This window comes from Ornithodoros turicata, chromosome 5 (genome assembly GCF_037126465.1).
Source record: "Ornithodoros turicata isolate Travis chromosome 5, ASM3712646v1, whole genome shotgun sequence".
In the NCBI taxonomy this organism is placed as follows: Eukaryota; Metazoa; Arthropoda; class Arachnida; order Ixodida; family Argasidae; genus Ornithodoros; species Ornithodoros turicata.
This window is the reverse complement of record NC_088205.1, coordinates 44,418,129-44,436,570: the sequence shown is the minus strand read 5'-3', so window position 1 is coordinate 44,436,570 and position 18,442 is coordinate 44,418,129. Positions and strand designations below refer to the sequence as shown.

Sequence of the window (18,442 nt, the reverse complement as noted above, 5' to 3'; positions counted from 1 at the left end):
TTCATCGTACTGCGGAAGCGGCCATTCGCTTGACGAGGGTAAAACAACGGGATGAGGCAGTGAGGCAACTGTAGCAAACATAGAAGAAGAGGAGATGGAACACAGCCATTAGAAATTGGTAAATGCATATATTGTTTATGATAACATCCGGGTCGACCTGAACCGCATCACATCGTACGCTCTTGGATAGCCGCAAGTGAAAGTTGGCACCACTGTGGTAATCCGAAAAAGTCAGAATGCACAAAAACTTGGCAATGCTCTCATGGGCAGAAATGAAATATCGAAGTGAGATACACATCAGAAGACAGTTCTAAACCTAGAGAACGCTGTCCATTCTCACCCTTTTACTCCTGTACTGTACCTCAGACTATCAAAAAAAAAAAAAAAAAATCATCGGGGGAGAGTCGTAATACAGGTGCTTCTCAGTCCTGCCCCCAGAGTCAAGGCAATGACACTAGACTAAGACCACTGATGCCTAAGACAAAGGGCAAAGGCCACAGTTTGGATTGCCTACGGGGAATAACAAATAAATAAGAGCAAGCGCACTGCACCACTACAAAGTTACAATCACTTGGTTACAACTTACCGTTTTTTCTCTAGCCAGCCGCCGACGGAGCTTGCGGACTGATTTCCGACCGCAACTCCGCGGTTTCCGAGGATTCTTGCACGGCCGTGTCATTGCCGTGCGTTTCCAGTTTGTGCGAAGCGGCAGCAGCAACGATACTATGAACGTGCAGCCTACCGCAGTATCAACAGTTCAAATCAGAACAAGACAGTCAGCACCTGTCAACACGGCGTGAATGAATGCGTCCCGCAGCACAGCGGCGGCACAGCCAGAGCAGTACGCAACCAACGTGACGTAACGAACACAAGTGACGCAAGCGCCACCTTTCGCAGAATACTGGAGTTGATCGCACGGTAGTTACATGCTCCGCCACGATGTGGCCACCGAAAATCCTGTATAGTTTCGGTTTGGTCGAAATGTTTTGGAATGGCTTGGGAACGTAATAACCTGCGCTGTGCTCTTCCAATCATGCCGAAATTTTCAGCAATTGTTTTACGCATAATTGCCCGTCCACTGCCACTTCTAGCCTGGTTTCATGACATTAGAACACCTCGAAACAGGAGGCCAAAGAAAGGCATTTTTTTCATTTTTTCCTGAAGGCGCTTCCGGATTATCGGCGTCATATATCAATAAGAGCGAGACGGTCCACCCTCTACGTATCGCAGAACAACGCAACAAATTGTGCGCCGCTATCTGCTCTCCCTTTCGCGCCAGTTTCGTACAAAGACCACCCATAATCGGATATATTGGCATGTTCCAGGCCTTATCATCGCTTCCGAATGGCACCAGTTTCACCACCAACAGACGAAAATGAGAGCTACAGGTCTGGTACAAAGTTGCCTCTTTTTAAGAGGGGAGTGAGACCATAGCCTTAAACCACCGGTTTAAGTAGCTTGGGTGGATGATCGAAATGGAATATTTGAAGTGAATATTCGTCCCATTGCGATAAAAGTAACTCTAGTAACTATAATAAGTACTATACAAAGTACTATATCAACTAACTTCTAGTAACTATATCAATCAAAACTTACCCAAGATTTGATGAAAAATTCTTCGTCAATCGGGAATTAGGCCTACCGGCCTCCATCGGTTCTGGCAGACTCTGGCGAAATGCGCATGCGCCGTGCAGGAAGCTCGCCATGTGCGGTGCCATTGGCTTCACAGCAGCAGGTTGTAGAGCATGGGATGGTGATCCAGGATTGGCGAACGAAAGTCTCACGTGATCGATTTAAACCCGACGTCACTAAACCAATGGTTTAAGTAAGTTGGTGAATACGGGTAAAGGGATTTATTCGCATTCCGGTCTCTATTCTAAAACTGACCCTTCCTCCTCTTCATGTCCCTTACAACTCCGCAGCTGAAGTCTCCTGCAGCTGAAGGTAGTCCTCGATGCCAAGCTGCTTGTCCGCAGGGAGCACAGGGTCTTTCTATACGGTATTATTGCTCCTGGCCCCAGATAAAAGCCTGGTGATTGGGTCCCAGTACCCTTGGCACCGTCTAGTCGGAGGCGGTCGTCCAGTAAGGTTCCCCCGGTTTCTTTTCTTTTTTTACTTAGTTAATTTAGTATTAATTACTTCTAGTTTTTTTTTCTTTCGATAAGTGTTCTTAGTTATTCTTTCCCCTTGTTGTTGCGTTTCCCCTTGTTGTCCTAACGTTAGTTGTTTAAATTTAAATTCTAGTTTTTTTTTCTCTCTCTTTCTTAGACCCAAGAAGTCCTTGGCCTTGGGAGTGTTCTTAGTTATAAGTTAATACATTAGTGAATTACCTTTCTCTCTACATTCCTCTCTGTTTCTTTCTCTTAACTCGCTCTCTTCTCCTCTCTCTGTTCTTTTCCTTTCTTTCACTCTTTCTTACTCTTCCGCCGGTTATCCTTGTAATACCGTTGAGTGGCACAGGATATCATGGCTCATCTCCTCTAATACTCCGTCAGCCAAAAGGTAGTATATTGAATTTGATACAAACCGTCAAAAACTACATTTCGTTGTTTCAGTTAGTGGAACTTGCCAGAACCCCTTCGCCAAATCAATCCTGGAGAAAACCACCGGTTTCATTGGTTATGTCGTCTATTCGGGTTATTGGCCAAGGGAAGAACTCCGTTTGAGTGTTGATTTTCCGGTAATACGTGTACAAACGTAGCGATCCGTCTTGCTTTGGTACTATGGTGATCGGAGATGCAAAAGGAGAAGTAGAATGCCTGATGATACCTGCTTGTAACATTCTGTCGAGCTCTTGTGCAAGCCACTTCTCTCTGGAAACGGGGCACGGTTTTTGTTTGATTGTTATTGTGTTGCCGAGTTTAAATGGTACGGCGAAATGTTTCATACCTGTGGGATATCCCTGTGGGCAAACGAGATCAGGGTAGGGTCGTTTAATGTCTTCCGTATCTTGAATACGTAACATTAATTTGCTATTGCCTTGTTGGGAGTCAGCGTCGACTTTGTCGTTCCAATATAGGTTCGGCATTGAGAGTCTTCATATCAGGTCGTGAGGGGAGAAAATCATATTGAACATCAGACATGATCAAGGCTTGTAATGAGACTGTTCTTTCCTGGAACGTCAGTGTAATGTCGGCCCACGTATTGTGAAATGACGTGCAACTATCGTATGCTTGTACAGAAACAGGTCTTCTAAGCGTAAGCCCAGTATTCTGTTAAGGTGAATGACAGAAATGGATGCTACTGTGTCCAGAAATGCTTTAACGGGCTGGCCGCTTATAAGGACATTAATGATACAAGATTAGTGTGTAGAAGGAAGACAGCCTCTTTTGGTCTCATTGGGTGGGACTGCACACCAGTAGTAAGTACTGGACTCTCACAGTGCACAACGCTACAAGGCTTCTGGACGCCATTAATTAGCAATTAGAGCTAATTGGGACCCCCCACATTAATCAGCATCATCCAATGAGTCATCAAACTAATTGGGGAACGTCTAACTCGTGTCCAGACCACCCGAGCCTTGTGCACTACGAGAGTCCATAAAAAATAAAAAAAAATAGATAGAGAGAGAGTGGAGAGAAGGAGTTTAGTTGAAGATCAACGACGCCATCTTGAAGAAAGCGCCCGGAAAGGCCGCTGACCGTCGCTGGGCGACGGAGCACAGAACCAGGTTGCAAAGCATCGCAGCTATGACCACCAGTTCCGGACATCCTGTGACGTCAGCTGTGACGTCATCACGGCATGTCTGGGCAAGTTAGGACAGCTCTGGACATGCAAGGAGAAAAACACTCGTAATACAGAGGCTGGCAAAGCAAGAGTATGCAAACCATCAATAGCTAACAACAAAAAGAATTAGTTACACAACAAACGAGCCCACCAGAACAGGAGCGCAGAACCATGCGACTGCTCCATCCGAGGGGCAGGCAGAAACTGACTCGTAATGCTTTTTTGTCCTGTATAAAGCCCCGCAGCTGCACCCCCTAGCGATTACTTTCTCAACTAATCTCACAACAAAATTATTAAGAATCACGCCAGCGCTACTCCCGTTCCCAAGGCAGAAGATAGAAAATGGCGGGGATGCCCGGACAACAGCAACCAACACCCGACGTGCACTGGCACGAAAATCGCAAAGAAAGCGGGAACAAAGTTGGTGAAAGCATTAGTTACACAACAAAGCACCTCACCACAGCAGGAGCGCAGACCGATGCGACAGCTCTCCATGACAGCCAGCCAGAAACTGAGCGAGCGCGGGGAGCGCACGTCTGCTTTCCGCGACAGCCGGAGAGAAACTGACTGGGGCGCCGCTCCGCGGCCGCTACGCATACGCGCTCCTAGCGCCCTCTGGGGCGACCATCTCCGAGAGGCTAAGAGTGAAGAGCATTCCTGCGCCCCCTGCTGGCCATTCTCATTGGTCGTGAGGCTAAGAGAGAAGAGCATTCCTGCGCCCCCTGCTGGCCGTTCTCATTGGTCGTGACGTCATCCTATTGTCTCAGGGCTACCCTGTTTTTTTCCACTAATGCTCCTTTGGTCAATCTACAATGAAGCCACAGTATGACGTCATCATGCACCTGCGCGGCTCAAGGACGCGTACGCTCTAGACAGGGGACCTATTATTTATTGAATCACTATCCCATGATTATTTCCTTTATTCTTCTATAACGATTGAATAGGAAACTATTGCAGTAGAGCACCATGCATGAAAGCTGATCGTAGGAATTCCAAAGTCTTACTAAATGAGACTTGCAAAAGAACAAAATATCCTAACACGTAACTCCACCAACGGCAAATAAGAGGACTAGGTACTCCACAAATCAACACAGAGTACGGGTAAACAGGAGCGCAGAACTCAGGGCAGCACTATCGTAAAGACAACAATGTTCCTTGTCAAAAAAGAAAAAAAAACAAAATGTCAACACAGGAAAGCATGCATATCGGGGCATGTCAGAACACGTCAGGACAAATTGTACGACTGCTGGGCAACAGAGGAAAACAAACACTTGAACAGAGTGAAAAACACACTCACCATCATTTTTCCCGTTCACAGCATTCCCTCATTGTAAATCCGCTCGTCACAAAATCCACCTGCATCGTCGAACACCATTCACCAGTGACGAACCACACATCCGCACCCCATCAGAGGCAGACAGAACCCCACCGAAGCTACGTCCTTCCACTGACGGCCAACGCCAGGAGCAAAATTTGCGTGTCCAGACCCGTCAGTGTCCAAGAGAGAAGTCAATCCTTGCGCCCCCTGCAGGCCGTTCTCATTGGTCGTGACGTCATCCTATTGTTTCAGGGCTACCCTGTTTTTTTCCACTAATGCTCCTCTAGACAAGGTCAACCTGAAACAATGGTCTCGTGGTATGACGTCATCATGCAGGTGCGTGGCTCAAGGACGCGTACGCTCTAGACATGGGACTTGTTATTTATTGAATCACTATCCCTAGATTATTTCCTTTATTCTACTATAATGATTGCATAGGGAACTATTGCAGAAGAGCACCATAGACAAGAGGAGACTGTAGCGTTTCATTCCCAAAGTCTTACTGTACAGGGAAAAAAATATTCGTTCAGCAAGACATGTCCATCCCAGCCGAGAGCCATGCAGCTAAGTGAATAATGACGCTTTGTTCCTCCTGAATAAAGTCACACACCTGTCCCCCTCGCGGTTACTCTCTTAACTAAATGAATCGCAAAATTATTAAGAATAGCTCTACTCTCATTCAAGGCAGCACTATCGTCAAGAATATTTCTTGTACAAAAAGAAAAAAGCTACATATAGAATGAAAGCATATCAGAACAAGCCCAGGCATGTCAGTGCATGTACAACAAGGGGAAAAAAGCGAAAAGAAACAAAGAAGGAAACCAGCATCAAACTATTTCTAAGCACACGCACTCCTCTTATTCAAAAACAGTGCACATCATAAATCCTTTTAGGGCAATGCACACCATTTTTCTATTGCTACACTTTTTTTCCAGTGACGGTCAATGCATTGCTACAGACTGCGTAACGTCATCACATCCTGTCTGAAGAAGAAGACAGCGGCAAAGACTCCTATTATTCATTGAATCGCAAGATTATTTCCTTTGTCCTACTCTTAATGACATTCATTCTCTCATTAAAATTCAACAAAAAAGCACCCTGCATATTAACGATTTTCACCCCAAAGGCTCATCATGGTCATTAGAATTACAGTAAACTACCACTGCTCTTTTAAAATAATAAGTGAGACCACGCAACATCACCTCCAGGATTATGTAATACATGACCCTTTCTATGCTCATACATTGGTTGTCTGAGGCTACACCTGCGAGCAAAAAGGCGCGGAAGCTGGGGGGGGGCAAAGTTCCATTCGCGCATTGCGAGCAAAAAGGCGGGAAAGCCGGGAGCAAAGTTCCATTGGGCGCACGCCAAAGCACAAGACAGAACGCCTATACGGGAACAATGATGGCATTCGTATACTATATTAATGATTATTGCATTGCAGTTTAGAAAAACTACTACAAAACTATAATTTTAGGAGCCCATTAGAATTCTACTTTCTATGGAAACTATAATTGCCCTATTACTTGGATCGCTATTAATGAAGCGCTCCAATTTTTTTTCTCTTCTCATTTCAGCCTTGTCATGCAGGGACGCAGACTCTTCTTTCTTCACGGACACCTTTAACAGCTGACTTCCTCAACATACCGAGCTCCTAACAACATCTAACAAACAATCAGAGAAACCCTCTTCTCAGCTGTACCATGCGACTGTCTTCCTCGTAAAATCGGTGATCTGAGGAAGAGAGCAGCGAAAAATTGCGCGCACTTGTGCTTGCCTTCAAAAAACTGAAGCATATGCCAATAAACCAAGAAAAAGTCACTCATGTCTGGTATCTGATAGTCCCACATACACAGACGCATTGCCCTTGCGTAAAGAAAGCACAGGACAGGGATACACAAATTTCCTTAGGTGAGCAGGGAAAAGGCTTAAGACCTCAGGTCACCACACATCGCCACGCGGCTAGCACAACATGACACCAACAACAACATACTAGCAGCGGGTAAAATTGCAACACTGCTAAACAAGTCCAGACATGCCACGATGACGTCACAAATCAGGAAAAAAAAGCACACGCATGCACGCACAGAGGACAACGCATTAAACACACGGAGCGCTCAGGAATAATCGTAGCGTTACCGCACATCGCTACGAAGCTCAACGTCTAACACAAGACGGCAGCAACAAGATATTAGCGAAGGGTAAAAATTGCAACACTACTGAACAAGTCTAGACATGCGACATCGCATACGAAACACTGCTCATCGGGGAAAAGGCCTAAGCCTGCGGCGAATCATCATAGAACATACACAACTTCATTTTTCTATTTTGCGTAAACTAAATGCAGTCTGCTTGGAAAACGACGCACAAATTTTCTTAGGGAGCAGAGAAATATAGAAATTTGTACTCCGTGCTCAGATACCAGCATTTCTGCTCAAAAACCTTCAAAATTAAGCACTGCTTACTTCGTCAAGATATCGAACACCCAACAAAATCAAACAAACAACCCCACTTCCACTGGTAGAACACTATTCAGCTTTTACGCAGGAGGCTTTCTTCTACATAAAAGTAGAGAAAATAAGAGCAGCGAAAAATTACACGCACTTTTGCTCGCATAGCTATAAGAGAAAAAATAAATAAAATAACGACGCACACGCTAATAAACTGTGACAAAGACACCCATTTCTGCTATCAGATAATTATTGCATAATGCTAAATACTCATTTGCATTGGCCCTGCGTGGTGAAAGCACAGGACAGGGATACACAATTTATGTTAAGTGAGCAGGGAAAGTCACTTCTACTCGAACAGCTTAATACCATCAAGTCTGAATTTTTGCAAAGAAAATAAAGCTTGAACAACGCTACGAAGGTGACAGACACATACTAACAAACAAACAAACACTTCTTCGAGTCTGTATTATCTTTTAAAAAATAACGAAAGCACACATAAAAAATAATCGGCTAGGTAGCCTACCAGACGTTGTGCCTTAAAGTTGGCTGCACGCAATGCGCGGAAGCATGCTGTGAAGCCAACTTGCGGTTTTGCTGGATACACATGAAGTCCGATTCCAATTGGAAATCGCGCTAAGGACGTGCCAAACGTGGAATTTTCGCAAAATTAATCACAATACCTGGAATTCTGTTCATTTCAGCGGGAATGCTGGCGCTCGTGCTCCATTATTCAAAATTTTCGAATACTCGAATTTCTCGATTATCAAATTTTCGAATACGAATAGGGTTCGAATATCAACAATATTCGAACAATATTCGAAATTTCGAATATTTGCACACCTCTAGTGAATACTGACACTCAACGATATATAACAAAAAACAAACAAATTCCATTCTCATGAACTCTCCTCTGCCGAGCGGCTTTCTCCTGCTCTACCTGGATGCTGACTTTTCCCCCCCTCACCTACATTCTGAGTAAAAGCAGTAAAAGAAGAAAAGAACCGCGAAAAATTACACGCATTTGTGTCACAGGACAGGGATACACAAATTTCCTTAAGTGAGCAGGGAAAAGGCTTAAGTCGTACCGCTCAGGAATAATCGGAGAATCACCGCTTATCGCTACGCGGCTAGCGCTTTAACAGCGCTACGAACGTGACAGCTACATACTAACAAACAAACAAACAACAGCAGGACCGGCGTCGGGCACTCATAAGATACCCTGCCCAAAACAAAGACTTCGCCAGGTTCGCGAGGCAATTCCATTAAAAACGCTCGTCCTATCCTACAGATAGCAATGCAAACGCGACTGCCCTTATTTTTTAAACCACTATTTCACGCAATAGTACATAAATGTATCACTCGTGCCACACGAAAAGGCAAACACTTACTTGTCAAGTGGGGTCCCAGCGCGTGCGCGCGCGCACACACACACAGGCACACACACACACTAACATTTTCACACTCACAAACACAAAGTCTATTTTCACAACCACATAAATCCATATTATTCCTCAGGTCAATAATTATCCTGCCATCGCCAAAAGACGGCACAGACATGTATGCTTACGCAAGACAATCAGTCCTCGTTCCGGATGTAATAGGATATCGCCACTCGGCCGGCGCGAACCAATAAAGAAAGAAAGGAATGCATGTTCGCTACGAAGAAAACGGTGCCGTGCTTCTACGCAGCGATCATTATACAGACGCGTAAATGTGAACATCATTCGCTACACACTATAGCTCTCATCATTTTTAAACCAAACCGTGTTCATAGGTCTTCACTAAATAGGTGAGCCGATAATGACTCCAAATAAAATCAAATAAAATAATCATTCCAGCATCGCTGGCTGCAAGCTTGGGTACCCAACAGAGGAGCGCGCTCCTATCAACACGCCTTGGGCTGACCTTACACACCCGAAGCCTTTTCTGAATACATTCTGCCGGCGCTGGAATAAAAGATTTATCGCGAGGGTACTACGATGTCAGCTCTGTTGCTGTTTAAGTGATAAAACAGTGCGCCCGAACCGCGAAGCGCGCGCGCGGGCCCGGTCTCGCGGTTTGGACTTGCGACGCGCGCGATTCCCCGCGGCGCGAGCGCAACGCGGACCCGTTCTCGCGGTTTGGAGGCGCGCGATTCCCCGAGTCAGCGCACTGTTTTATCACTTAAACAGCAACAGAGCTGACATCGTAGTACCCTCGCGATAAATCTTTTATTCCAGCGCCGGCAGAATGTATTCAGAAAAGGCTACGGGTGTGTAAGGTCAGCCGAAGGCGTGTTGATAGGAGCGCGCTGCTCTGTTGGGTACCCAAGCTTGCAGCCAGCGGTGCTGGAATGATTATTTTATTTGATTTTATTTGGAGTCATTATCGACTCACCTATTTAGTGAAGACCTATGAACACGGTTTGGTTTAAAAATGATGAGAGCTATAGTGTGTAGCGAATGATGTTCACATTTACGCGTCTGTATAATGATCGCTGCGTAGAAGCACGGCACCGTTTTCTTCGTAGCGAACATGCATTCCTTTCTTTCTTTATTGGTTCGCGCCGGCCGAGTGGCGATATCCTATTACATCCGGAACGAGGACCGATTGTCTTGCGTAAGCATACATGTCTGTGCCGTCTTTTGGCGATGGCAGGATAATTATTGACCTGAGGAATAATATGGATTTATGTGGTTGTGAAAATAGACTTTGTGTTTGTGAGTGTGAAAATGTTAGTGTGTGTGCGCGCGCGCACGCGCTGGGACCCCACTTGACAAGTAAGTGTTTGCCTTTTCGTGTGGCACGAGTGATACATTTATGTACTATTGCGTGAAATAGTGGTTTAAAAAATAAGGGCAGTCGCGTTTGCATTGCTATCTGTAGGATAGGACGAGCGTTTTTAATGGAATTGCCTCGCGAACCTGGCGAAGTCTTTGTTTTGGGCAGGGTATCTTATGAGTGCCCGACGCCGGTCCTGCTGTTGTTTGTTTGTTTGTTAGTATGTATCTGTCACGTTCGTAGCGCTGTTAAAGCGCTAGCCGCGTAGCGATAAGCGGTGATTCTCCGATTATTCCTGAGCGGTACGACTTAAGCCTTTTCCCTGCTCACTTAAGGAAATTTGTGTATCCCTGTCCTGTGACACAAATGCGTGTAATTTTTCGCGGTTCTTTTCTTCTTTCACTGCTTTTACTCAGAATGTAGGTGAGGGGGGGGGAAGTCAGCATCCAGGTAGAGCAGGAGAAAGCCGCTCGGCAGAGGAGAGTTCATGAGAATGGAATTTGTTTGTTTTTTGTTATATATCGTTGAGTGTCAGTATTCACTAGAGGTGTGCAAATATTCGAAATTTCGAATATTGTTCGAATATTGTTGATATTCGAACCCTATTCGTATTCGAAAATTTGATAATCGAGAAATTCGAATATTCGAAAATTTTGAATAATGGAGCACAAGCGCCAGCATTCCTGCTGAAATGAACAGAATTCCAGGTATTGTGATTAATTTTGCGAAAATTCCACGTTTGGCACGTCCTTAGCGCGATTTCCAATGGGAATCGGACTTCATGTGTATCCAGCAAAACCGCAAGTTGGCTTCACAGCATGCTTCCGCGCATTGCGTGCAGCCAACTTTAAGGCACAACGTCTGGTAGGCTACCTAGCCGATTATTTTTTATGTGTGCTTTCGTTATTTTTTAAAAGATAATACAGACTCGAAGAAGTGTTTGTTTGTTTGTTAGTATGTGTCTGTCACCTTCGTAGCGTTGTTCAAGCTTTATTTTCTTTGCAAAAATTCAGACTTGATGGTATTAAGCTGTTCGAGTAGAAGTGACTTTCCCTGCTCACTTAACATAAATTGTGTATCCCTGTCCTGTGCTTTCACCACGCAGGGCCAATGCAAATGAGTATTTAGCATTATGCAATAATTATCTGATAGCAGAAATGGGTGTCTTTGTCACAGTTTATTAGCGTGTGCGTCGTTATTTTATTTATTTTTTCTCTTATAGCTATGCGAGCAAAAGTGCGTGTAATTTTTCGCTGCTCTTATTTTCTCTACTTTTATGTAGAAGAAAGCCTCCTGCGTAAAAGCTGAATAGTGTTCTACCAGTGGAAGTGGGGTTGTTTGTTTGATTTTGTTGGGTGTTCGATATCTTGACGAAGTAAGCAGTGCTTAATTTTGAAGGTTTTTGAGCAGAAATGCTGGTATCTGAGCACGGAGTACAAATTTCTATATTTCTCTGCTCCCTAAGAAAATTTGTGCGTCGTTTTCCAAGCAGACCGCATTTAGTTTACGCAAAATAGAAAAATGAAGTTGTGTATGTTCTATGATGATTCGCCGCAGGCTTAGGCCTTTTCCCCGATGAGCAGTGTTTCGTATGCGATGTCGCATGTCTAGACTTTATCAGTAGTGTTGCAATTTTTACCCTTCGCTAATATCTTGTTGCTGCCGTCTTGTGTTAGACGTTGAGCTTCGTAGCGATGTGCGGTAACGCTACGATTATTCCTGAGCGCTCCGTGTGTTTAATGCGTTGTCCCGTGCTGCGTTTACCCGCTGCTAGTATGTTGTTGTTGGTGTCATGTTGTGCTAGCCGCGTGGCGATGTGTGGTGACCTGAGGTCTTAAGCCTTTTCCCTGCTCACCTAAGGAAATTTGTGTATCCCTGTCCTGTACTTTCTTTACGCAAGGGCAATGCGTCTGTGTATGTGGCACTATCAGATACCAGACATGAGTGACTTTTTCTTGGTTTATTGGCATATGCTTCAGTTTTTTGAAGGCAAGCACAAGTGCGCGCAATTTTTCGCTGCTCTCTTCCTCAGATCACCGATTTTATGAGGAAGACAGTCGCATGGTACAGCTGAGAAGAGGGTTTCTCTGATTGTTTGTTAGATGTTGTTAGGAGCTCGGTATGTTGAGGAAGTCAGCTGTTAAAGGTATCCGTGAAGAAATGCTTGCATCTGAGCGCAGGATAGGAATTTCTGAAGCACGGCACCCTCAGTGTAAATTAATTATTTTGGATGTGAGTCTGCTTCCCTGCATGACAAGGCTGAAATGGGAAGAGAAAAAAAATTGGAGCGCTTCATTAATAGCGATCCAAGTAATAGGGCAATTATAGTTTCCATAGAAAGTAGAATTCTAATGGGCTCCTAAAATTATAGTTTTGTAGTAGTTTTTCTAAACTGCAATAATCATTAATATAGTATACGAATGCCATCATTGTTCCCGTATAGGCGTTCTGTCTTGTGCTTTGGCGTGCGCCCAATGGAACTTTGCTCCCGGCTTTCCCGCCTTTTTGCTCGCAATGCGCGAATGGAACTTTGCCCCCCCCCGGCTTCCGCGCCTTTTTGCTCGCAGGTGTAGCCTCAGACAACCAATGTATGAGCATAGAAAGGGTCATGTATTACATAATCCTGGAGGTGATGTTGCGTGGTCTCACTTATTATTTTAAAAGAGCAGTGGTAGTTTACTGTAATTCTAATGACCATGATGAGCCTTTGGGGTGAAAATCGTTAATATGCAGGGTGCTTTTTTGTTGAATTTTAATGAGAGAATGAATGTCATTAAGAGTAGGACAAAGGAAATAATCTTGCGATTCAATGAATAATAGGAGTCTTTGCCGCTGTCTTCTTCTTCAGACAGGATGTGATGACGTTACGCAGTCTGTAGCAATGCATTGACCGTCACTGGAAAAAAAGTGTAGCAACAGAAAAATGGTGTGTATTGCCCTGGACGGATTTATGATGTGCACTGTTTTTGAATAACAGGAGTGCGTGTGCTTAGAAATAGTTTGATGCTGGTTTCCTTCTTTGTTTCTTTTCGCTTTTTTCCCCTTGTTGTACATGCACTGACATGCCTGGGCTTGTTCTGATATGCTTTCGTTCTACATGTAGCTTTTTTCTTTTTGTACAAGAAATATTCTTGACGATAGTGCTGCCTTGAATGGGAGTAGAGCTATTCTTAATAATTTTGCGATTCATTTAGTTAAGAGGGTAACCGCGAGGGGGACAGGTGTGTGACTTTATTCAGGAGGAACAAAGCGTCATTATTCACTTAGCTGCATGGCTCTCGGCTGGGATGGACATGTCTTGCTGAACGATTATTTTTTTCCCTGTACAGTAAGACTTTGGGAATGAAATGCTACAGTCTCCTCTTGTCTATGGTGCTCTTCTGCAATAGTTCCCTATGCAATCATTATAGTAGAATAAAGGAAATAATCTAGGGATAGTGATTCAATAAATAACAGGTCCCATGTCTAGAGCGTACGCGTCCTTGAGCCACGCACCTGCATGATAACGTCATACCACGAGACCATTGTTTCAGGTTGACCTTGTCTAGAGGAGCATTAATGGAAAAAAACAAGGTAGCCCTGAAACAATAGGATGACGTCACGACCAATGAGAACGGCCTGCAGGGGGCGCAAGGATTCACTTCTCTCTTGGACACTGACGGGTCTGGACACGCAAATTTTGCTCCTGGCGTTGGCCGTCAGTGGAAGGACGTAGCTTCGGTGGGGTTCTGTCTGCCTCTGATGGGGTGCGGATGTGTGGTTCGTCACTGGTGAATGGTGTTCGACGATGCAGGTGGATTTTGTGACGAGCGGATTTACAATGAGGGAATGCTGTGAACGGGAAAAATGATGGTGAGTGTCTTTTTCACTCTGTTCAAGTGTTTGTTTTCCTCTGTTGCCCAGCAGTCGTACAATTTGTCCTGACGTGTTCTGACATGCCCCAATATGCATGCTTTCCTGTGTTGACATTTTTTTTTTCTTTTTTGACAAGGAACATTGTTGTCTTGACGATAGTGCTGCCCTGAGTTCTGCGCTCCTGTTTACCCGTACTCTGTGTTGATTTGTGGAGTACCTAGTCCTCTTATTTGCCGTTGGTGGAGTTACGTGTTAGGATATTTTGTTCTTTTGCAAGTCTCATTTAGTAAGACTTTGGAATTCCTACGATCAGCTTTCATGCATGGTGCTCTACTGCAATAGTTTCCTATTCAATCGTTATAGAAGAATAAAGGAAGTAATCATGGGATAGTGATTCAATAAATAATAGGTACCCTGTCTAGAGCGTACGCGTCCTTGAGCCGCGCAGGTGCATGATGACGTCATACTGTGGCTTCATTGTAGATTGACCAAAGGAGCATTAGTGGAAAAAAACATGGTAGCCCTGAGACAATAGGATGACGTCACGACCAATGAGAACGGCCAGCAGGGGACGCAGGAATGCTCTTCTTTCTTAGCCTCACGACCAATGAGAATGGCCAGCAGGGGGCGCAGGAATGTCTTCACTCTTAGCCTCTCAGAGGTGGTCGCCCCAGAGGGCGCTAGGAGCGCGTATTCGTAGCGGCCGCGGAGCGGCGCCCCAGTCAGTTTCTCTCCGGCTGTCGCGGAAAGCAGACGTGCGCTCCCCGCGCTCGCTCAGTTTCTGGCTGGCTGTCATGGAGAGCAGTCGCATCGGTCTGCGCTCCTGCTGTGGTGAGGTGCTTTGTTGTGTAACTAATGCTTTCACCAACTTTGTTCCCGCTTTGTTTGCGATTTTCGTGCCAGTGCACGTCGGGTGTTGGTTGCTGTTGTCCGGGCATCCCCGCCATTTTCTATCTTCTTCTGCCTTGGGAACGGGAGTAGCGCTGGCGTGATTCTTAATAATTTTGTTGTGAGATTAGTTGAGAAAGTAATCGCTGGGGGTGCAGCTGCGGGGCTTTATACAGGACAAAAAAGCATTACGAGTCAGTTTCTGCCTGCCCCTCGGATGGAGCAGTCGCATGGTTCTGCGCTCCTGTTCTGGTGGGCTCATTTGTTGTGTAACTAATTCTTTTTGTTGTTAGCTATTGATGGTTTGCATACTCTTGCTTTGCCAGCCTCTGTATTACGAGTGTTTTTCTCCTTGCATGTCCAGAGCTGTCCTAACTTGCCCAGACATGCCGTGATGACGTCACAGCTGACGTCACAGGATGTCCGGAACTGGTGGTCATAGCTGCGATGCTTTGCAACCTGGTTCTGTGCTCCGTCGCCCAGCGACGGTCAGCGGCCTTTCCGGGCGCTTTCTTCAAGATGGCGTCGTTGATCTTCAACTAAACTCCTTCTCTCCACTCTCTCTCTATCTATTTTTTTTAAATTTTTTATGGACTCTCGTAGTGCACAACGCTCGGGTGGTCTGGACACGAGTTAGACGTTCCCCAATTAGTTTGATGACTCATTGGATGATGCTGATTAATGTGGGGGGTCCCAATTAGCTCTAATTGCTAATTAATGACGTCCAGAAGCCTTGTAGCGTTGTGCACTGTGAGAGTCCAGTACTTACTACTCACACCCTCGTTTATTCGTTTAAATGCTGTCCGTATGTTGTTCGAGGATTGTCACTTGTTGCGGCATTGAACTGCCGTGAACCAAGGAGTTTCTTGGAATGCGAATTTCTCCGACAGTTCTGCTCTTCGGAGTGGTTTCTCAGCTGGCTGAGACCGATGTGCATTGCCCGCGGGTCCTGCGGATGAGTCGAAGTGCCGTAAGACGGGCGTGGAGGTGAGAATGTCCTTCAACCGACGGAAGGCCGAGGTGTGGGCAGCAGACCAGAGGAAAGGGGTATCTTTGCCGAGCATATGTGTGAGCGGGACAGCAAGATCAGCAAACGCCCGTATGAATCGGCGAAAGTCAGAGCACAAACCGAGGAAGTACCGAAAATCTTTCACGTTTTTCGATTGAGGGAAACTCGAAACTCCTTTCAGTTTGTCAGGGTGTGGGAGACTTTGCGGCCAAGAACCTTGGCATGGCGACAATCGAAATGACATTTTTTTATGGTTGAGCTGGAAGCCAGCGGCGGTTAAACAGTCAAAGACTGCCTTCAGTCGTTGAACGTGGGCAGGGAATGTCGTGGAGTAGACGACGTCTTCGTCAAGGCAGCACAGGCATATGTTCCACCGCAATCCCCGGATCACTGGGTCCATCATCCGTTCAAATGTCGCTGGGACATTGGTTAGTCCAAAAGGCATGACTGTAAGCTCGTACAAACCATCTGGAGTGGTGAATGTGTTTTTTTTTATGTCTGAGGTGGTCATGGGAACTTGCCAATAGCCAGAGCGAAGATCCAGGCAGGGGAAGTACGTGCTGCCCTGGAGAGCGTCTAAGGCGTCATCTATCCGAGGCATGGGGTAGACATCGCGTCGTGCGATTTTGTTAAGGCGGCAATAGTCTATGCAGAAGTGAATAGAGCCATCCTTAGTGACGAAAACCAGTGATGGGCAAAATGACTCTTTAGTGAATCGATTCATTTGGTTCAGTTCGCTTTAGTGATTCGTTCAAAAGAGCCGTTCAGTGATTCAGTGACATCACGACACCACGTGACACGATGGCGTCATCAAGTTATGTGACCGGTGACCTCACATTTATTATAAAGAAAGAGTCAAGAGAAGAGAGGCGCTCTTCCGGCAGTCTCGCGTTGCTGTGGTTATCTCTGCGTGTTATAACATACTCGCAATCAGCACGGCACTCAAAAGAAATGAAGAAACACGAAATAAAAAAGCGTTCCCACGTGTACATTGAGCTTTCATCGACTCAGCTACACTTGCTTTCACGCCCTTGTCATAGATACCAGTATTGTATCACACAGTAACCATGAATCTGGACGAGCTACCAGTGATGCCTAGTAATTCAGAAAATCGACATATGCCTACTAGCGTTCACAGTTCACAGCCTGCACGACCATCCTGCCTTCCAAACATATGCATGAAAATTCAGTCCGCCCACCGGCACAAACGCGTCGCTGAGAGTCCGGCAGCTCACTGAAGATAGCACACGTCGATGAACATACCCCAGCCTCGAACTTCAGCCTGGGACTAGCCAACACCAAGTCCTTCACAACGAGCACGGCAACGGTTGCACGGACGCGCCAGGGCTCCTACCTAATTAAGACCGCTCAATGAGATAGTGAACTCGTTAGGTGCCGAATGGATCCATCCCCAGTGAAGGATCAGCCAAGGAACACCAAACATCAGCAAACCAATTCAAGCCCCATCCCCACTCACACGATCAGGAGCTGCCAGACCATTCCGTGGATCACGCCAGAAAGCGTGAACAAACAGTGCCAGAATAGCTCGGAGAGAACGAATCACGTCATGAATCAGCAGCGCAGACTGAGAATTGTTCCCCAGCGATTGGCGCGAAGCGAACTAATCGGGAAACTATTCAGTGAGCCCCACGAGCACAGCGCACAACCGAACCACCAAACCGACTTCCATCGCAAATGGATCACTCAATGAATCTGTGAGCCGCACAAGCACAACCATACAAAGATTCTCCCTCGAACTCGAAGTGTCCGAAGTGAACGGACTGCTACATGAATCAGTGATCTGAGACGCACAGCAAACGAGTCACTTCGACTCGAGGAGAGCAGCACAGCAGCCAGCCGTGATTCATACGGCTCAAACCACTCAAACTGAATCAAAAGGTGCAGACCGATTCAATTGATTCGTTCGTTTGATTTAGTCTCGCTTGCGCGCTGCCGTGCCCTCACCCCCTCACCATAGGGTACCATACGACCACACCGTGTGCGCGCAAGCGCGTGTCACTGTGGATGCGTGCTGTGATTGCAGTTCGCGTTCAGAGATGGCGACGCACCTACCTCTGTCAAATGTTTTGAACTCAGAATGTTTCCTCTTTTTCTTTGTAGTTTTTGAGGGCCCTCATTGAAGGTGAATCAATGAACGAATCTTTTTAGGGGAGGTGAATCGATTCACTCAGTTCAAGCTACTGATTCGTTCACCAAGAACGAATCATTGATTCTCGGCCCATCACTAACGAGAACAACAGGGGACGCCCATGGACTGGAGGAGGGGTGCACAATGCCTCTGGACAACATACCGTCCACTTCTTTGGCGATGAGTTATCTTTCGGAGGCCGACACGCGATTGGGTCTTTCTTTCGTTATTGGGAATTATAGGAGAGGTCAGCATACTCAAGCTGGCTTGCTACTCTGTCTGAT

The 18,442-nt window shown here is 45.8% G+C and overlaps 1 protein-coding gene and 1 long non-coding RNA gene across 2 annotated transcripts in view; one reads left to right on the top strand and one right to left on the bottom strand.

Moving 5' to 3' along the window:
* LOC135394418 (GTPase-activating protein skywalker-like) overlaps positions 1-18,442 on the top strand; it is a 282,666-nt gene that overhangs the window by 106,641 nt on the left and 157,583 nt on the right. The window lies entirely within an intron of this gene.
* On the bottom strand, positions 2,343-5,323 carry LOC135394420 (uncharacterized). Its single transcript, XR_010422889.1, has 3 exons — positions 5,024-5,323; positions 2,890-3,765; positions 2,343-2,813 (listed from the first exon to the last, which is right to left on the bottom strand). It is a non-coding gene; the product is annotated as an uncharacterized LOC135394420 (long non-coding RNA).